This window comes from Bos taurus, chromosome 10, assembly GCF_002263795.3.
Source record: "Bos taurus isolate L1 Dominette 01449 registration number 42190680 breed Hereford chromosome 10, ARS-UCD2.0, whole genome shotgun sequence".
NCBI lineage: Eukaryota > Metazoa > Chordata > Mammalia > Artiodactyla > Bovidae > Bos > Bos taurus.
This window is the reverse complement of record NC_037337.1, coordinates 82950046-82967579: the sequence shown is the minus strand read 5'-3', so window position 1 is coordinate 82967579 and position 17534 is coordinate 82950046. Positions and strand designations below refer to the sequence as shown.

Genomic DNA, 17534 nt, shown 5'->3' with positions numbered 1-17534 from the left:
AGTATAAATTATTGTTGTTGTTGTTATTCAGTCACTCAGTCATGTCCGACTCTTTGCAACCCCATGGACTATACATACAGTCCATGGAATTCTCCAGGCCAGAAAACTGGAGTGGGTAGCCGTTCCATTCTCCACGGGATCTTCCTAACCCAGGAACTGAACCCAGGTCTCCCACAATGCAGGCAGATTCCTCACCAGCTAAGCCACCAGGGAAGCCCAGGAGGACATGTGGTGGATGGTACAAAGATAATTCAAAATTCAGTCAAGTTCTGTGTTGCAGTGTAAAACTGTGCACCATACAAAAAGGTTAAGAAATGTAAAATCATCTTGTAAATACAATAAGCATGTGAAAAGCACACACACAAAGATAAATCCCACTAGCTGAAAAGGAAAGGCATTTAAAAGAACTTTTTAGGGCCAAGGCTTTTTTTAAGTTTCTTTATAAAAAGCAATCCGGTGCTGTTGAAATCCACATCTGACATTAGAGAGACAAGAAGTTATCCCAAGGAATTCTTCACCGAGAATGACAAACTAAATAAATTAATCCACAGGCACTTGTTTCTCCCATCCTATTGTATTAAGTTTATGTGATCACAAGGCGGGCAGTCATTATCCTTGAGAATTAAGAGAAAAGCCCAAAATACATATTAAAAAACTGTGTTACTTTAACATCAAAAAGAGAAAACCTTGAAACACACTAAAAAGTTTCATTGTAAACTCGCAGACAATGAATTTTGGGTAAAAATCAAAATGCCTATTTGAAAAATAAATCCTCCAAAGCTAACCTAATTTCTTGTTACTGAGACAACCCACTTATTGAGGGACTACAGAACTTGAATTTTTTAACGTTAACAAACTTGACAATTGGTGAAGACACAAGAAAAATGTTCTTCCCAGGAAAGTACATATCAGTAGTTCTTGGATCCTAAGTTGTACAAACAAGTTATTATTCTTCCTTTCCCTATAACTCTAAGCATAAAACTTCTATACAGAGTCAAGCAAATAAAGTGACTGGAAAAAAAGGCTAAAGGGGTGATGACAAGAGAAATAAGTCCTTTTACAGGCTTATCACCATCATGAAGCTTCTCCATCTCAGTTCAAGTTACCTCTATCTATTCCTTTCCTCAAAGCAAAAACCTGGAATTTATTCCCCACCCCTTTCTTTCACATCCCATATCCCTGCTGTCAAGACCTATAAATCCCACCTCCTGGAGACCACCTGGAACTCCTCGGTCCTCCCCACCTCCACGGCCACCACACTGGTCTCAGCCACTGTTCTCTCAAGACAGCTGCCCCAGATTCCTCATTCATCCTTCTACCCATGACTACTCTCCACAGTGGTCACACTGACTTTTTAAAAACTTGAACTATATTTGATTCCTCCGCTGAAAATCCCCCAGGACTTTTCACGTTCTGAGATGCTAAGAAACGTGAAGTGTGTAAGATTTTGCCCTAATTTCAAGTTAACGAGTTAGCCTGCACAGTGGTACGGATGCTGGCAGAAGACAGGAGACTCCTGGGTCAGAGACAGGACTTCATTACCCATAGCAACAGAAATAGCCAGAGTTTCAGCATTTGGGGGATCAGCTTCCCACGAGGTAACCAACGCGAAGAAGGCCAGATGACACCTGCACAGCGGTGGGCTGTTTAGCAGGAGAAGAACCCTGGGTTTAATGAACCTAAGTCTTTAACAATGGGCAGTAAGCCCATCTGACCTTTTCCCTAGAAGGAGATGGTGTCTTTACTCCACTGGACAACAGTTGCTTGATTATTTGCTCTGGAGAGAGACATACTCTATCTTCCAAGGCTGATGACTGTACAAATTATCCTTGAAAAGGCCATCCAGAACAAGGGTAGACAGTGCAGAAACATGAGACACATGGAAAGCTGTCTCCCGACACTACAATAAAACTCAAATTTCTCACCATGGTCTACCAGGCCCTACGTAATTGATCCCTTTCTCTTTGATTTCATGTGGCCATATTTGGCATCCTCGTAAATAAGTCAAACTTGGACTATCTTGGCAGTGCAATGGATAAGAATTTCCCTGCCATTGCAGGGGACATGGGTTCCATCCCTGGTCTGGGAAGATTTCATATGCCGTGGAGCAACTAAGCCCGGGCACCACAGTACTGGGCCCCTGCTCTAGGGCCCACAAGCCACAGCTACTGAAGTCCACGTGCCCCAGAGCATGGGATCTGCAACAAGGAAGCCACTGTAATGAGAAGCCTGCGAACCTCAATGAAGAGTAGCCCCCGCCTGCCACAACCAGAGAAAGCCCGTGTGCAACAAAGACCCAGTGCAACCAAAAATAAAATAAATTATTAATTAATTTAAAAAAAAAAGCTCTCTGCTGCCTCAGGGTCTTTGCCTGTGTTGGTCTCTTTATCTGAAATGCTCTTTCCCTGGTTTGGATGTCATGTCCCAGAAAGACCTTCCTTCCTTCAGTAATCTATCCATATGCAATGCAACACTCATTTATTTCCTTTTGATCACTCTGCTCACTCACTCATTCGATAAACATTTATTGAGCACCTACTATGTGTTAATCATTATTATTACAGGAACAATAATTACCTCATCAACTTATTTACTGACAGTCTTCCTTGAGAGTAGAAACCTTGTCTTTAGATTCAGCCATAAAGGCCTAGAACTTAAAACTGTGCCCTCAATAAAACTCTGCTGAATAAATGAATAACTACTGTAATACGAAGTACTGAAATATTTCCAGATAAACATGGGAAAATACCAGAGCGCTGAATAAAAGGCATGGAATTAGGAGTGAAAGTCCTAAAGTCAAACCCTGGAGTCATCTTTTAGTGACATGTAAGGAATCCTACTAAGTTTCTGTAAAACGAAGAAAATCCCTCTCCCACCTAACCCATAAGATTACACGAGGGTCAAATGATGTAAAATTAAAATTCCATGTATTATGAAGTAGTAGGTCCCTGTTGGTTATCTATTTTATATATAGTACTAGTCACTTAGTTGTGTCTGACTCTTTGCGACCCCACTGGACTGTAGCCCACCAGGCTCCTCTGTCCATGGGATTCTCTACGCAAAAATACTGGAGTGGGTTGCCATTTCCTCCTCCAGGTTTTATATATAGTAGGCTGTATGTGTTGGGCTTCTCTGGTGGCTAAGTGGTGAAGAATCCACCTGCAATGCAGGAGTCGCAGGATACACAGGTTCCATCCCTGGGTCAGGAAGATCCCCTGGAGGAGGGGGCCTGGCAACCCACTCCAGTATTCTTGCCTGGAGAATCCCATGGACAGAGGAGCCTGGCGGGTTACAGTTCACAGGGTCACAGAGTTGCACGTGACTGAAGCGACTGAGCACGCACAGGATGTATGTGTTAATCTCAAACCTCCTACTTTTACCTCCCCTCTTCCCCCTTTGGGAAAAAAATAAGTTTTTCTTCTATTTCTGTGGGTCTATTTCTGTTTTGTATGTTCATTTTGTTTTAGATCCTATGTATAAATATCATACGGTATTTGTCTTTTTCTGCCTGACTCCACTCAGTATGGCAATCTCTAGGTTCATCCATATTGCTGCAAATGGCATGATTTCACTCTTTTATGGCTGAGTAATACTCCATTGTACATATGTACCACATCTTCTTTATCTGTTCATCTGTCAGTGGACACTTAGGTTGCTTCCATGTCTTGGCTATTGTAAACAGAGCTGCAGTGAGCTTAAGTGACATTTAAGTAAGCCATTCAAATGTCAATTTAGAAAAATTTTAGACTATATTTACATCCCTAAAAGCCAACCTCCAAAACAGGAATTTTTAGCCTTCTGACAAAGTTAGAAATATATCACTTTTGTCTCCTTTTACTGACTTCATGTGAAACCAAACAGTCTCTTCACTGCAACATGCAGGCTGTGTGTGTGTGTAATGAAGGGACATAAGCTTCATCTTAGAATAAAAAGGGCCACTTCGGAGTCACCGTATCAGGTGGTCAATAGGAAAACATGATGGTGTGAGCAGAGGGGCAACTTGACTGCAAACAGGGACAGTCAAGGCAAACACGCCACGCAGCTGGGGAGGGTTCACCAGTAAACTCATCTTCTATGAACTCAAAATGAAATTACGCAAAATTAAAAGGATATTGCTTCCACTATTTAAATGAAGCATAAACTGATAAACGTGAAGATTTATGCAACTTTCTCTAGAAAGGAGGTGAAGTGGGGTATGAGAACCATATGACTAAGATTACTTTTGGATAATATTTTTCAAATTCAATATACATATACACAACAGCAGGTACATCATGCTGGTAAAGAGGTGCTTCTGAAAATTAAAATCAAGAAGAAAATATGAAAATCATGGAGAGAAGAACATGGGAAAGCTCTCTGGAACTAAGAAAGACATCCAAGATAAGAGGGATGCAGACAGATGACCCACAAAATGTACAGATGAGAAACATCAAAATAGAGATACATACATCTACACACACACAGAGTTATATTCAGTCACTTTTCATCACACATGTGAAGGTCTCTCAAAAATGCCTCCTTACATGTTATGTATTTTAAAGATGGCAACTTATTCCAGATCTGGGAAAAAGGAGACAACAGTAGTTACCAAACTATTCACACAGGCCTCGTTAACCACACTTTCACGATAGTAAGTACAAATACAGACTTTCTTTTCAAAAAGTTCACAACCTAAATCATGGGGTGGGAAAGAGGATGCAAAAACAGCAGTAACATAAACCAAAGTGCTGGCAGGTACAAATTCAAGGATGGCAAAAGAACATGTAGGTCAAAGGCCAACTCAACAGCAAGAACAACGAATTAGTTTCCAATGGGCAAAGAAGAGGCAGAATAAAAGAAATCAGGGGGAGGATAAGGGCAGGAAAGGCTGCTGTGCACATGGCATTTCAGTAAACAAAAACGTGGCAACACATTTTAAACATCGAACATACAGAGAAACACTTAAACTCTACAGGCTGCTGGAAATTTTCCCTAAGAGCCACAGGAGATGAATTGGCTTTACTGTCCATTCAATGGCTGTCTTCTAGCTCTGACCTCATCCTTTACAAAGCCAGGGAGCCAGATGCCTACTTCAACATCGTTTCTGGCATCCATGAACTTGTGAGGGATCAATCATCAAATGACTACAGAGATGGCCATTGACTCTCATCATCCTATGACTGTGCTGGTTATCAGCACACAGCAAGCCACTCAAAGTTACTGTTGTGTTGTGGACATTTGCTTTTAAATAAAGAAAAGTAAGCATTCCAATGAAACTTGGAGGACCTGTTATTCTATCAGACAGTTGAAATATAAGTGACTACTGTTTTTAACTTATGATGGTATTAATGCCTTATGAAGCTGTGTGCTCTGTTCATTGTACAGAGAAAGGCAGGTCAGCGGAGTGAGAGAGAGTGTGTGTGTGTGTGTCCCCAGTTTTACCGAAACACAACTGACATATAGCACTGTATTAGTTTGGGGCTTCCCTGGTGGCTCAGACGGTAAAGAATCCTCTTGCAGGCCAGGAGACCTGAGTTCAATCCCTGGGTCGGTAAGATCCCCTGGAGAAGAGAATGGCTACCCACGCCAGGATTCTTGCCTGGAGAATTCCATGGACAGAAGAGCCTGGCAGGCTACAACCCATGGGGTTGCAAAGAGTTGGACACAACTGAGTGACTAACACCTTCATTCTTTCACTTTTTCATGATATTAGTTTAGGGTGTGCAATGTAATAATTTGATACATGTATACATTGTGAAATGATTACCATGTTAAGTTTGGTTACCACCCATCACTTCACACCCTTACAAATAAATGAACATTTATCACAGCAAAAGAGAATGTTACAATTCTAACAATGAATTAGAAAGCTTAATTTTATATACAAAAATAGTTCAGAACTTTCAGATACTACCTAAATCGGAAAATAATAACCTTCAACAAATTAATCTAAAGAACTGAATTTTAGTCATTTAATTCCATTTACACCAAAAGCCTTTCAAGAAAAAAAAAATATTCTTTGTGGGAATTTTTCACACCTTGTAAAGCAGAAAACAAACTGCACCTTAGATAGAACTGCCTCATCATTTACTTAGACAAGATGTTCAAAAAGATGAAACAGTGGTTTATACATTTAAAAGGCTGCCTACATCAAACCAAGTCTGAATACCACACCTGGCAAATAATGCCAACAAAGCAAGACTACCAACAAACTGCAGAGAAAGTGGTTCATTCTCTGGAACCAACTGGAAGGGGCAGGAGGGCTGAGGGGTTGCTCACAATGAAAGGCTAGAACCACTCCACAAAGTTTTAAACAATCTGCTACAGAGCCTAGGTTACCCTAGAGGCAATGAAACTACCAAAGGTTTATTGCTGCTGCTAAGTCGCTTCAGTCGTGTCCGACTCTGTGCGACCCCATAGACGGCAGCCCACCAGGCTCCCCCGTCCCTGGGATTCTCCAGGCAAGAACACTGGAGTGGGTTGCCATTTCCTTCTCCAATGCATGAAAGTGAAAAGGGAAAGTGAAGTCGCTCAGTTGTGTCCGACTCTTAGCGACCCCACGGACTGCAGCCCACCAGGCTCCTCTGTCCATAGGATTTTCCAGGCAAGAGTACTGGAGTGGGGTGCCATTGCCTTCTCCGAAAGGTTTATTAGGGAGTGTCATAATCAGAACCAAATGTGTACATATAGATATGTGCAAACACAGACACACACAGACACATACATATTTTTCCCCCAAGAAAACTTCAACAGTGAATGCATTACAGCCTGCAAGAGAACAGGCAGTGAATACAGAAATGCTAATATTAAAATTGCTGCAATTTCCTCAGTAAGAAATGCCTGGAACCTAAACTAGCCAAGTGGAACAGAGAAAAGAGGGAATCTGAGAGACTTAGAACACTGACAACACATGGATGGGTACTATTTCCTAGAACTCTAAACAGTCATACCTGTTACACTCAAGTCCACTGAAGAAAACCAAACGATGAGAAAAACAGGAAATGAACAGAAAGAAAATTCACTTTACTTTCTAGTAGGATAGGTATTACCAGATGGGGTCACTGAGAAAAATAAAATCAAAGTCAACTAAAATCTCTGTCTTGAAGGACTGGAGAGGTCAGTGGTACTTGTCCAAGAAGGAAACTGCACTGCTTTAATGAATCATACACTACTCTCAAAATGAATATTTCTACCCAGGTAACGGAGAAGGCAATGGCACCCCACTCCAGTACTCTTGCCTGGAAAATCCCATGGATGGAGGAGCCTGGTAGGCTGCAGTCCATGGGGTCGAGAAGAGTCGGACACGACTGAGCAACTTCACTTTCACTTTTCACTTTCATGCACTGGAGAAGGAAATGGCAACCCACTCCAGTGTTCTTGCCTGAAAAATCCCAGGGACGGGGGAGCCTGGTGGGCTTCCATCTATGGGGTTGCACAGAGTTGGACACGACTGAAGCGACTTAGCAGCAGCAGCAACCAAGGTAACATTTAATGAATCTCTGATGTTTTTAATAGTTCTCTTCAATATGGTCTGAAATCATTCATTAGCCATACAAAGACTGGTTCAAGCAACAGACTTGGTTCTAAATGAGCATTTTGAAATTTGTCAACTGAGTTTACCTTGAAAATCTCTCAGGAAATTGCTTGAATTTATCAAAAAGATATGAGATATCCTACAGAAGAAACATTCCAAAAATAGGACTAACTCAAGATTCTCCATCATGAAAAACAGATGCTATAGTTAGATAGCAAAGCTGACTCAATGGACATGAATCTGAGCAAACTCCAGGAAACAGTGGAAGACAGAGGAGCCTAGTGTGCTGAGTCTATGGGGTCGCAAAGAGTCAGACATGACTTAGCAACTCAACAACAGCAACAAACAAAATCTAAGGCTCATGCTCTAGTTTAGGAGTTTCAGTATTAACTCATTACATCACATTTTCAAAGATAGCAAACCGTTTAAAAAACACACATTTAATATAAGGTAAATCATGACAATGCTACTCAAAACAACACAACGGTATACCTACCTATACAATGTAATTAGGATTAATGCCTAATACAAGAACTAAAAGACAACTTTTTAGCAAAAACATCACTCCATCTTTTCTTTCTAACTCAAGAGGTATAATCAACAACTAAAATTGTAAGATATTTAAAGTATACAATGTAGTAGTTTTATGTATGTATACACTGTGAAAGGATTCCTTCCATTGTGTTAATTAGCCGTCATTTCACATATTTAGCTTTTTTTTCCTTCCTAAAAGTAGAACTTCTTAAAAAATTCAATTATTGAAATTCTGTACCATACAGTGCTATTAACTATAGCCACCACATTATACATTTTATCTTCAGAACTTATTCACCTTATAACTGAAAGTTTGTAGCCCATACCACTTGCTTAATATTCAAATTCAGAGCAACTAATCACTTAGACCAAATCTCTCTGTGGAACATGCTAGTTTCTAAAGATTAAGAGACTGATCTTGAACTGGGGAAACACACACACACACACACACACACACACACAAAGATCCAAGTCAACGATTCAAAGTACAACCAGAAATGAACAAAGGACAATAGTTGGCTGAAGGCATAAAACTTAGGTTAAAAGGAGCAAAAGAGCAAACACTTGTTGAGAGCTTCCTCTAAGTCAGGCACTGGGGCTAAGAAGTGCAGACACGCTCTCCCACCCAACCCAGTGTAGAGTGGTTTTTTGAGTAATTGATATAAGCATTATGAAGGCAGGGGCTTCCCTGGTGGCTCAGTTGGTAGAGAATCTGCCTGCAATGTGGGAGACCAGGGTTCAGTACCTGGATCGGGAAGATCCTGTGGAGAGGGGAACAGCTACCCACTCCAGTATGCCTGCCTGGAGAATTCCATGGATGGAGGAACCTGGTGGGCTCATGGGGTCACAGAGTTGGACACGACTGGGCGACTAACACTTTATGAAGGCAGAGAGGGCTTGGTAACCAGCTGATCTCCAGGTTCTCAACCAGCACAATGCACACTACACGTATTCCATAAATATTTATGAGATGAATGGAGAGATGGTGGATGATGAGTAGATATTTTTAGTAACAATGTTCATCTACCCACTGAGACCAAAGTGATCCTGGCCGCTTAGAAGGGAGGGAGCAAGAAATGGTCTCCTAGCCACTGTGCTCCTTTCTCCAAATACAGGATATCATGGGACAGTGGGGAAAGCATGAGCTTTGTCATCACACCTGGACGGGAAGCCAAGTTTCAGGCTTACCTTTACTGTGTCCCTGGACAGATTACTCCTCCATGATGGAAATGCACAGACTAATTCCTTAATCTTGAAGTTGTAAAAAGGCTTTACTGAAATAATATACAAAGTGTACCTGGCAAGTACCTAGCACGTGAGTAGTAGTAGCACTTATTAAATATAAACCTCTCAATTTACTGGGACAAGTAGTTTACTCTCTGGAACAACTGGAAGGGGCAGGAGGACACAGTCTTGGTCTTAAAGATAAAGTCCAAAGGAGGGGTGTCAGTAAAAGGAATCCTAATGTAGTCCACAGCAGGACAGCTCTGGAGTCATTGTCAACTATCAGTCCAAAGGCACAGCCCACATTAGAGGAATTAACAATCACAGCATGAACTACATGGGGAATTCCCGGTGGCAGGCTAATCCACTTGCCAATGCAAGAGACAAAGGTTCAATTCCTGGGTAGGGAAGATCTGCTGAAGACGGGAATGGCAACCCACTCCAGTATTCTCACCTGGGAAATCCCATGGACAGAGGAGCCTGGTGAGCTACAGTCCATGGTTTCGCTGAGTCAGACTTAGCAACTAAACAACAGCAAGAAATGAACTACACAGGATTCAACAAGGGAGAAGGACTCAGACAGTGCTTCTTCGACAGCACACAGCATGCTACTTTGAACACGGGCATACATGCTCAGTCACGCAGTCGTGTCTGACTCTCTGCAACCCCATGGACAGCAGTCCACCAGGCTCCTCCTATCCATGGAATTTTCCAAGCAAGAACACTGGAATGGGTTGCCATTTCCTCCTCCAGGGAATCTTCCTGACTCAGGAATCAAATCTGCATCTCTCCTGCATTGGCAGGCGGATTCTTTACCACTGAGACACCTAGGAATCCCTCAGTCCATGGGGTCACAGAAGAGTCAGACACGACTTAGTGAGTAAACAACAAACGAGCCACACAGGACTGAGAAAGGGAATGGGACCCTGACAGTGCAAGGGAATATAAAACCACGAGCATCTGCTCTGTGTGCGACACTTTCACACTTGCCAAAACCAGGCATGCTTTTCTCTGCTATTCTGTCAAAGCTACTTTATTGATAATATCTGAAGTACTATTAATTTGATGAAATCATGCATCATTAAGGATCCTTTTTGAGAAAAATTTCCTAAGGCTCCACCTCTAAAAAAGACCAAGATATAATTATGTCCTCGTGTGGTTTCTCTTGCACACTTTACAGTATCATATCATACAATACAGTCCAGTTACAAAACATGATGAAACCTCCCAAACCTCTAATCCATAACTGAAAAGGTGAAAATCATTTTTTAACAAGTTCTAACATAAATTTCCTCTTTTAAGTCAGTTGGAAAAAAATCACACAAATTTTCTTAACTTTCCAGTTACTACTTATCTATGGGTGAAGTCAGTAACAGGTTACCTTTCTTCTTAATGAGCCAGAAAGGAAGGTATCTTAACTTTAGAAGGTGCTTTGAGCATATTATTCAACTATAAGCTTCAGAAATACCTAAAGTGTTAGGTTTTTTGGCAACACAAATCCACATCACTAAATTCAAATATGAATCCAGGGACTTCCCTGGTGGTCCAGTGGCTGAGAACTCACCTGCCAGTGCAGGAGACACGGGTTTGATCCCTGGTCTGGGAGGATCTCACACGCACTAGAGCAACTCAGACACAACTCAGTCGTGATGAACCACAACCCCTGAGCCCATGCGCCTAGAACCTGTGCTCAGCAACGAGAGAAGCCGCCACAGCGAGAAGCCCGTGTACTGCAATGAAGACCCAACACAGACAAAAATAAATAAATAAATAACACTTTATTTAAAAAATGAATCCAAGTTCTTAAACTCAAATATTCAACTAAAATATCTGCTTTTGGATGACAGTCATTCTATTCACTGCTGATTTTTAACTGAACATTTTACATAGGATATATCATATATACTTTGAGAGTAGATTTGGAAAAGGGGGAACCATCAAACCAGAGAGTTTCTGTGATAAGAAAAGTCAGAAATGATCTTGCTTATAAACAAAAATCTGGGTATCGATCTTCCAAGTCTCTTCCAAGAGAATGCATTAATGGAACAAGAGATCGATACTATAATAATCTAAGAATTTAAACCCATTTATAAAATCTCTATCTACAAAATAATAGTCCCTTACAATTTAAACCCATTTATAAAATCTCTATCTACAAAATAATAGTTGTTAATGAATCAACATTTAGAACAACATTTAGAATCAACATTTGGTGAACAGAGGAACTGAAGCTATATAGGGCAGCAGGAGAGGTTCACCCTATTTTGCTTAGAATCAGCCAGATGCTATGAGAAAAAAAGGATCAATGTCCAGCAGAAAAACTTCCTGAAGAAATCTAGGATGGCAGGGAACAAAGAACACAACTTGGGTAGCAAGTCTTAGGCTCCACCTGCGGGAATATCTGATCAGTTTCACCATTACCAGTCTTGATGCCGCAGACACACCAAGAAGCTTTCTGAAGACAGTAACTGCCCTAGAAATCTGCCACTGGGAACAGGATTCACTTATCACACTACAAAATTCTTGTCTGCTTGGAAATATATTTCTCACTGCACTTAACAACTGATTTTTTAGTAGACATCAATGTTCAAAAAGTTCTTTTTAAGCATATCAGGTTTTCCAGAGTCTGATCAACCCTAGCTTAAGCAGACCACTGGTGTTGAACTACGAAGCTCTTTTTAAAGCAAATCCTGCAAGACTAAGTGTGGTCTGATAGCATCTTAAAATTAGCTTTAGCAAAGTATGAGCTCCACACCATATTAGAATACAGGCTGTGCTTTAATTGTCCATAGTATAACCCAATTTAATTTGGAACATTTCTTACTACAGATTTCCTTCATTCCCAAATGCTAGTAGCTTTCTATTAATGTCTATCACTTTTTAACCACAATTACCTAAAAAAAAATGATTTTCAATTTTCTCTTAGCCCCATTTCACCCTTTTTCAGTCCTGATTAAAATGTGGTCATTCCTGAAAAACATGATTATAATAATTTGATAACTCTTAAGGAGTTTGAAAACAAAGTCACCCAAAACACAAAGTGGTCTTGTCAAAACCAGGAATGTCTCACAATATAATAATAGCCTCTCTACTAGCATCTTTATAATAAAGGATTCAAGAAATCCAGACTCTTGCACTTCTCAAAGTTTTACTCAACCAATCAAAATCTCAACTATGTACCTCACGGATGTTAAGCGCCTTAGCCACAATAAGGCATCAATATGGTAAAGCAAATGATAATCAAAGTCATCCACTCAAAAATCAGTGAATGCCCAGGACGTGTCATTTACCGAGTGCCTTTTTGGCAATGAAAAGTCAAATATAGTAGCATTCACAGTCCCAGGCTCCAAGGACTTTACAGTCTAGAGGAGGCAAGATGGCCGTCTGCCACAAGCTAAACAACTGGACAAAAAAAATCTCAGAAATACTGCAACAGAGATACATGCTCTAAAGTAAGTAACTTATTCGTCTGTGCTCAGTCGCTTAGTCATGTCCCACTCTGTGACCACATGGACTGTAGCCCACTTAGGCTCCTCTGTCCATGGAATTTTCCAGGCAAGAATACTGAAGTGGGTTGCCATTTCCCTCTCCAGGGGATCTTACCAACCCAGGGATCAAACCCAGGTCTCCTGGGTCTCCAGTAGTGGCAGGTGGATTCTTTACCACTGAGCCACCTGGGAAGCCCCAAACTAACTCTAGGAAGCCAAAAAAATGCTACAGACACTAACTTTGCTGCTGCTGCTGCTAAGTCACTTCAGTCGTGTCCGACTCTGTGTGACCCCATAGACGGCAGCCACCAGGCTTCCCCATCCCTGGGCTTCTCCAGGCAAGAACACTGGAGTGGGTTGCCATTGACACTAACTTTAAGTGGTCCTAAAGAAGAACTTATTCAGCATTAAAGAGAAGTGTTTAAGAAAAAGGCAAAATGAGTTAAGGAAAAGGAAAGAGCAGCAAAAGACAAGAAGTCACAGCACACAAGGAATTTCTACACCCCTGGAACAGACGAGGCTCAGTGACAAAGAGTGAGAAGAGGTTACACACAACAGAGAGGAGACAAGATGGCTGTCTGCCACGTAAGGCGTTCAGACTTCAGCCTACAGGTTCTGAGGATTCCTGAAGCATCTGCAGGAGGACACTGGCTGCTGGGAGTCACAGCTTGCCCTGAGGTCCTCCAGCCTCTGTTGCTTCCTCATGCCTGGAGACAGGATGGGCCACTGGACAGGCAGAGGAGTGGATGACATTCCCATCAGCTGCACACCCCCCTCGGGGTACTCTGGGTCTCCAGCAGATATCGAATGACTTCAGATAATCTTAAAAAGTGTGAAATCTTAGAATGAAAAGGAAACCCATTAATTACCAGCATCCTTTCTACCAACCTTGATAAATGGCAACATACCAGACAACAGCTACAATGTCTGCTGTGTCTTCATTTCCCCCCAACACTTGCTATAGTTCTAGTCAGATGTTACTGAAATCCCTTCCAAAATCTTCTCCTGAGTGGGCCTCTCCTTAGAACGTAGTCCACTTGGTCAGAGCTGGGCACAAAACACAGCACGTGCCCTGCACCCATGGCAGAGCACCAAAAGCACCTGAGGCTTTCAAGTGGACCAGGTATCTCTTGGTTGCACCAACCTTTACAAAAACACAGGACCTGGGTCCTACTGAACCTGTTGTCAAAAAGTAAGCACCATTCAACTCTCCCTCAAATCACATATCACAGTTATAAGTTAACATTTATTTGTGGGATTATCTGAGTAAAGTCTGCATGTCTCCAGCCCACAGACTAACACACCTGCATGCAGGTACGAAACTGTCTTTTGATGTTTTGCTTCTTATTTCCTTTCCAGTACCATGGTATTGTGGGGTCTTAGCATAGTACCTGTTCCAAAGCACTGGTTCAATAAATGTTAAATAATTAAAAAAAAAAAAAGTTAAATAATTAGATGTAGACAAAATATTACATGAGGCAAGTTATGGTCAGTATGATTTTGTTGCTGTTTAGCTGCTAAGTCATGTCCGACTCTTTGGGACCCCATGGATTGCAGCACGCCAGGCCCTGTCCTTCGCCATCTCCCAGAGTTTGCTCAAACTCATGTCCATTGAGACGGTGATGCCATCCAACCATTTTCATCCTCTGTCATCCCCTTCTCCTTCTGCTCTTAATAGTTTCCAGCATCAGGGTCTTTTCTAGTGAGTCGTTCAACAAAATAGGGATGTTAAAATCAACATTCCATGGAAGCCCAATGGAGATCTTTCAAATTCCTCTGTGAAGGAAAGGTGTCATGGAGGGGAAAAGGCATCCAAGTCGATTTCTAAATGGTGTTTCAATCAAATATTTAAAATAAAGAAAATATTTGTGCAACAAAACAACCATGAAAATCATGTTTCTGAAGAACATAATTTTATATGGGAAATTTCTCATAATAAATTAATAAACAGGATACAAAACAATATGTTCCCATCCCACACACTCCTAAAAGTAAATAGTTAAAAATGTTAATAGTAGCTACTGCTGCATTATAGAATTACATGATCTTTATTTTCTTTTTTACACTTTATTGCAGTCTCTAAGTTTTCTATAGCAAAGGTCTTCATCATCTGGAGAGAAATATTTAGATTTTAACTATTGCAGAAGAAAGTGCTATAGCAATTTTAAATCTTCAGGCTTTATCACAAGAAGTTTCTGGACTGTTTTTCTTCAGTGTCATACTTCATACAAACATGGTATAGCAGGAGTGTTGGATCAGAAATCTCGGTCCCTAAGAAATATTACAAATAATCCCTCTGCACACCCTTCAATTGTACTTATTTCCTAATCTACTTTTTCGAGTCTTGACAAATGCTGTGAAAGGACTTATATTTGCAGGTAGTACTAAAAACCAGAAGCTAGTATCGTTGACCACACTGGTCGACAGAACATCAGTTCCCTTCCACACTCTCAGTTGGGCCTTCAAACAATGAACGATGTGCATCACCATGCTGCGTATCAAACTGAGGGATGGAAGGGCTCCTGATAACGTATCTCAGTTTAACATTAAGAACATAAACAAAGGTCTTTCTCTGAATCAACAGATACCTTCATCTATGGTTAACAAGTTAAGAATAACCACCAAACACTGTTCTTTACTAAAACAAAAGAAGGAAACGCCATTAAGTATTCTGAAACATAAGGTGTCTAGCTTGTGCCCTGCCATCTACTGGAAATGTGAAATGGGAGTTTTAAAGTACCTTTCTGTATCTCAGCCACAATAAAAGAGTGATGGAAAAAGCTACCACTTTAAATACATTTCAGACCTCCTACAAATAGTACTGTCTTAAAAGCTGTCCAAATAGAAGTAAAAGGTTCTCTGAGCAACGGTCATCAATCATGTCTCTTCCTTAATCCAAGAATGGCTAGAGGGAAGCATACACGAGTGCACAGTGTCCAGATGGTCTAGAGCCACGCACAGTCCACCGAGCCGTCTCAGAAAGACCCCTTGTACAACCCATCTCTTTCTGCGCCCTGACTGCCTCTAAGCTCTGCCTACATAGGCTCTTCTTCCCAGCTGCCACCACCTACCCACCTCCTCGGGGTCCCTTTGCCTCAAGACTTCTTGCAGAGGACCAGCTGATTTCATCCCATACTGAGTATCCCTGCCTTGAAAATAAACCAACCAACCTTCCTGACTAGTTTGGAGACTCATCAGAAATCACTACTAATAAACAAGTGATTACAGATTCAAGAAAGCTATCTGATGAGAAATTAAAATCCTGGCTGAAATGTAGGCAGCATGAGGGAGACTTTGATGTGAAACCGATGGGTCTGGGCAGCTATGAGGTCCTAAGAGCACCTCCGGGAGGTTTTGATGTGCATCCAGGGCTGGGCACTGCTGTCCCAGACCCTCGGTTACCTGCCATCCTTGCACTCGAGGGTCATCAGGAGCCCACCACCTTCTGCAGGGAGGACCCCCAGGTTTCCCATCCATTCGGGTTCTAAGTCTCCCTTCTAGGAAAGAAGAGCAGGTGTGACTCTGCAAGCCACCGAAGTGCCTCTGGAGTCCAGAGTGTGGCACAGGAAGGGTAAGCGTCAGTCACTTTAAAAGTCTACATTTGTGAATTCACAGCGTTCCCAGACTATGAACAGAGAAGGCAAAGTATGTGTAGGAGCTACTCTCAAATTCTTAGGCAGAGGGTAGATGATAATCATGTGGTTTCGTAGAAAATTCCTTGTGAGTAATCTCCCAAATATGCAATACAAATTAGAATTAACTTCTTTGCTCACAGCTTGGGTCAATTAAAATCGAGGCAGTGGATTTTATTGTGACAAAGACCTACAGAGACACTTAATGAATAACTTTCACATGACTTTTTTCAAATCCATGGTATATCATCTTAAGTTGATTAACAGTAAACAAAATACTTTGCACATATCTTTTGACTCTGGGGAAAGCTTTATATATTTTAGGCTGGTTTTTTCCTCAAGAAATGCCATTTTCTGCAAACTAAAAGTACTTCTCACAAAATCAAATATTTTAACACTTTGGATAAAGTATGTATTGTGCACTGATATCTCATTAACACACTTTGCAGAGCAGGATTTGGGAACAAAAGTGATCAGCATTGGCCTCTCTCCAAAAGGGTGCTGAAATGCAAAGTTTCCATAAAATTATACTGATTATTAACTTCAATTCCTCTCCAGCATTTCAACCGTAACACACTGAATCATACTCAAAGTATCTGCTTTAGGGTTTGATTTCCATGTAAAGCACAATAAAACCAACTATTTTAATAGCTTGAGAAACAAGAAAGCAGCTAATTCCAATAACGTATGCACTGAAGGGTTATTACATTGGTTAAGTCACTCTCCCTCTGTATAAGAGATACTCTGTGCACTAGAGTGGCAAATGATGACCCATTCCTACTAGAGAATAATGTCTGGAGAGGGAGAATGGTTACATACAAAATGATCATTTCAAACATATGTACGCATAAGTAAGTAAGTGAAGTTGCTCAGTCGGGTTTGACTCTTTACGACCCCATGAACTATAGCCCACCAGGCTTCTCTGTCCATGGGATTCTCCAGGCAAGAATCCTGGAGTGGGTTGCCATTTCCTTCTCCAGGAGATCTTCCCGACCCAGGGATTGAACCTGGGTCTCCCGCATTGCAGGCAGACACATACCTTGTCATACACACTCCATGTGTCAAAATAGCTCTAGTCTAAATCGATCCATGCTGTACACATAAAATAGACACCAGATTCTTAAAATTTCGTAATTGGAGTAT

The 17534-nt window shown here is 41.3% G+C and overlaps 1 protein-coding gene across 23 annotated transcripts in view; it reads right to left on the bottom strand.

Annotated features, from left to right (window-relative positions):
- SIPA1L1 (signal induced proliferation associated 1 like 1) overlaps positions 1-17534 on the bottom strand; it is a 521644-nt gene that overhangs the window by 308471 nt on the left and 195639 nt on the right. For 2 of the 23 annotated variants that reach the window (XM_059890918.1, XM_059890911.1), the window contains exon 2: positions 10836-11001. The exons of the other annotated variants lie outside the window; for them this stretch is intronic. The gene's annotated coding sequence lies outside the window, so the exon portion shown is untranslated. The remainder of the gene's footprint in view (positions 1-10835; positions 11002-17534) is intronic. 23 annotated transcript variants of the gene reach the window in all.